General features: G+C 36.9%; 1 pseudogene; it reads right to left on the bottom strand.

The window, feature by feature from the left end:
* Nucleotides 1–963: 963 nt before the first annotated feature.
* On the bottom strand, nucleotides 964–4,459 carry LOC116137887 (annotated as a pseudogene).
* Between the last annotated feature and the right edge of the window lie 234 nt (nucleotides 4,460–4,693).

Raw genomic sequence — 4,693 nt, 5'->3', positions numbered from 1 at the left:
AAAAACCACAGCCCCCTAGAGGAAAAGAAAAGTAATCAATAATGGAAAAGAAATTGAAGGTAAAGGTGGGGGTGTGTGGGTTTTGCTTGTTTATAAAGGGTGGTGAGTGCAAAGAAAGTTTTATATATAATGGGAAAATTGCATTGAAGATTCTGAAAAAAAGTAGGAAGATGTTTTGGACAAGTTGCAGTAACTAGTACTTTGAGGAAGGCACAGGCCTTCAAGGAGAAGGTTACAGATTCAGATGATTTGAAAGCAAATTGAGATAGTTTTATGACTAACGTTCTTTTTCTTTTTTAAAGGAATTATTGTTGTTTCTATACATGATTTTGATTTATTTTTTTTCCGTGGGAATCTGCAGAACTCAAATTTCTTGTTTTTTGGTTTTACTAAAAAGATGAGAACTACAAGTTTTTTGTGTTACTACATCAATAAATGAATTATGATTTTGGAGTTGAGAATCAATTGTTATTTGGTTAGAAATGACTCAATTGTTTGATTTTGGATCTTGGCGTTTCAACGCTTATGTCATTAATCTAATATGGCAATGCTTGTATCAGGGATCAGGTGCCAAAACTTCTTTAATTTCTGGCCTTCAAACTCTCTACCTTTTTGTCTGCTTAAAATGGTATGATGGTTCGTTTTTACCACTTTTTATTAATGTTTTAGAGCCCAGGCCCCAGACAGGAGGCTGCCAAAGGAATTTTAAGTTGATCCAATGTTTGTGTCTCTTTGGGACGTATTTTTTGATATTCTGGAGCCAAGATTTAATAAATCCAGAAAAATTTATTTCCATTGATCAAAATGTTACTCTCTCATCACATCTACCTCTGAGAATTTGACAAAATCAACTGACATATACAAGTATAAAACAAAAATGATACTAAAAATAACATGAAACTTCTCTTCCACGTAATTTTATTGTCAAGAATATCTGCTGAAGCCTTCAGTAACTCATATATTTTACAGGTCTCTATCTTCATCTTCGTCATAGTTGAAAGGTAGTGGTACTGACTTGAATGCACGGTACTTTCCAACATTGTTCAAATGCTCATTCTCCAACCTGATTAATTACAGAAGAGTTTAATCAAATAAATAAAAGAAATGAAATATAGAATTAATGAACTCTCTGCTTCAGGGTATGTGACTGTAAATCTCCTTAATTTACCTGAAGAAATTCCAAATGCCCCTACGAATGATTTCAAGGCAGGCAACAATTGCAATCAAGGTGTTTCTATGCATGAAATCGAAGTCAAACTTTACCACAGTCTGTATCCATGCGAATCTCAGAAGAACGTTCAATAACTGCAAATTTGATGAACATATGTAGTGGGTTAGGAAGAGACTATCAGAATTGATTTCAAACTGTATTTCTTGTGTTCTTACTACTTACCATGGCAATGAAATAACACTCTTTTTGAATACAAGGAGCTTGTCTCTCAGCCAACGGTTCTTTGAAGGGCGGTTAAGAAGCCCCCAGTCGAAAACAAGGTCCCAATATGTACCAAAGATTGCTGCAAGAACTGAGAATTCCAGGCCAATACTTCCCAACCCTCCCCCGTCAAGATTCAAAGCAGTCCCATGCAAACCGCTACAATTGTCGGAAATATTTGATGCCATTGTATCCGTGCATTGGATCTTTCTCCTCGAAAAGGCGTCGAAGACACTGAAAATGAAACGGCTACCTTCTTAATTGGCTGATCAAGTTTAATAGAACAAAATATAAACTGAAAGCAAACCTAAGTTGTGTACCTGTAGAAAGCGACACATGTTATGTCACAGCAACGATGAAGTTAAAAGTGTTGAATACAGTGCTTTTACTGCAGTAGTTCGTGCGGTGTCTAACGTCTCCCCATCCATAGTAGCAAATGTAGAATCCAATTTCTAAGGGCTTGCACCTGAAACATTCAATGACAGAAACGTTTAATTATTAATTTGAACATTTTAATGGTTGACACATATGCATTTCATATCCGTTTCAGAAACCTGGCTAGTAAACTGATCTGCCAGAAGAAATCTGGGAGTGTGACCTGCAGGGGAAAGAATTTCTCAAATAAGTAATCCTGTCCTTATAGTTAAATTTCTTGATTTCATTAATAAATCTTAACTATTACTTACCTTGTAGAGAGGAGCAGCAATACAGTGGAATAAACATAAGAAGAAGAAGCGACTTGAGCGATAAGATGTTGAATGGAAACAACAATGCAACAAGCAGAACCTGGACACGCAAAATAAAAAAATAATGAGATATAGTTGAGTGTATATTAATTTATGAAATTTGAAGAGAGAAAAAGTTCGGTTATATTCACAAAACCAGACAAGGCAGATATTCTGTCAATCCATCGTAATCTTTTGATAGGGGTCTATCTCCATATCCAGGTTGCCAATCACAGTCAATAGCGCAAGTACCGATATACCAAAACCCACAAGTAGAACTTGTCGATAACCCCTCTGTTCCTTGCTTGAAACCAAATATGAAGGAATAGTTGACTCGGAACCGCCTCCAGTAATATATATTGGCAGCATACATGAGCATGTGCAGGACAATATACGCAAACAAGCTGCAAAACATTTGTTTGATAACTTGTCAAACTGTAAATTATTTACTTGAATATCTGCTTAATTAATGACGAAGACAATTCTCAAAGGCCAAATTATCTTGGTTATTACCTGTAAAGAGGAAACATGTTGTCCATGTACGTTTCTGTCCTTGCTTGTGCAGATATCTGGGTACGTTGATAAATAGAGGGCTATTATTAGAGCAGCTGTGCAACCGCGAAAAAACCTACAAAATTACCGTTAAAAGTGTGAATGGGGGTGACTAAACTCCATACATTTAATGTACATGTTTATGTAGTTGAGTGGATTTAATGGTGTTGAAATAAGAATTTTACCCGTAGAGAATGTTGTTCCGTGTCTTTCTCCCTTGGCTTTTGGTCTTAAGAGGTTCATGCCTTTACTTCGGTTTGAATTTGAGAAATGCTTGATGAATGTAGCTTCCACTCTCTCCATAAGCTTGAAAACCTGTAATAGCACATCCCAGATTTTACTTTCATTAATTTAAGTGTGGCTCCTGATAATCAATTGAGCAAATACATGCTTCTTTGTAAAAAAAATTAATTTTTAATTTGTTACTAAACGCTCACCTCCTCAGAGCTCCAGATAGGAATTATCCACCATCTTCAGGTAAGAGTTTGATGCATTTCTTAAAGTGACTTCAAAAATTGAGGAAGTAGTTTGGATTAATCTAAGTCCATCATCACTAAATTGGAAGCATAAATGGCTTTTGAAGAGAGGATATACCTTATCGTATTCTTCATGATCTTTGAAACGCCAGGGTATTTAAGAAGCTGTTTCATACATAAATAGAAGATCAGATACCATCCTTGAATATTATTAAAACTAAAACTGATGATGTGATGAAGCGACAGCCAATAGTTTACCATAACTCTTTAGAGACGGAAGCTTTTGGTAAAATTCAACAAAAGCCTGCTTTAGTTGGTCTTCAACTTTTCTTAGATTTTCTCTGTTGAATTTAATCTCTGTCTGGTGAGGAACCCCGGACAGTCTTGATGGTGGAACGAGGAGTTTCTTTTGTGTTGTTTATTTTCACCTTCTCAAGTATTTCCAATGGAGCCGGTCTAGTCTAGGTCTAGGTCCTTCACTTCAACAGGTTTTTTCTGCTCTTCATGAACCTCTTTCTTCATTTTATTCTTCTCTTTAATCTTATCTTTATCATCACTTGATTCATCTGACTGCCTATGGCTGCTCTCCCCAGTCTCTTCTATCACATCCATGTGGGCTTGTCTTCCTGCAAACACAGAATTACTAATCCAAACTTAAAACTTGTTTACTATTAGAAAATATTAAACTTACTGCTTGCTCTAGCTCCAGCTGGAGTAGAAATGGACAGTTCAGCTGTAGAAGCTGCAATATCCGAAGCCAAGCGAGTCATCTCCACCGTCAGGTCGAAAAAAGAAGCTGGCGGATTCTCCACTTTTATTCTGAAAGCAATCAAAGCATCCATTGGCGTATTCAAAGTTGCGGCCTCCTTCAGCAGCTCTTGCACCTTCGACTTATAAAACTTGTCCCCTTATTGAACTCATCGTCAACCTTCTAAAATACACCAACTCATATTCTCCTCCTTCATCCGCGACATACGAAACGTGGTTTCATAACCATGACCCCCATTCTTGCTCACCGAATTCACCAAAATGGTTTGGCTTTCAATATCTGATGCGAGGACGGGCTCACAGGATTATGTTGTTGCCATTGCGTTAGGCCACTGAAAGCTCTGTACAGAGTTAAGTTCCGTTTTAGGCCACCCGGGCTGGCCGGTGGCCTCGTACGTTGCTTAAAACTTGGATATCTTTTAAAAGGGTTTTGAGATAATCGTATGCACGTACGCATTTTCCCACTCCGGCCCCATCTGCGACGAGAACTCTTTTCCGAACTTCATTTTCCCCTGGTTTGGCCAGAAGTAACTGAAGCAATCAGTAATACTTTATTTGAGCTTAAGTTAGTGAACGTATAATGAATAAAAGAAGTTTATGATAGGCAATTTAAGTTGTTACCTTCTTAGGTTGCTGTTGATGTAAACAAGAAGGAAAGACAATATTGATGAGACAACTATTGATGTTTTAATGTATATATATAGGCAAAAGTAGAGACTCTTCTTTTTGTTGTTTAATAT

This window comes from Pistacia vera, unplaced genomic scaffold (assembly GCF_008641045.1).
Source record: "Pistacia vera cultivar Batoury unplaced genomic scaffold, PisVer_v2 Contig337, whole genome shotgun sequence".
NCBI lineage: Eukaryota > Viridiplantae > Streptophyta > Magnoliopsida > Sapindales > Anacardiaceae > Pistacia > Pistacia vera.
This window is presented reverse-complemented; position numbering and strand designations above follow the sequence as displayed.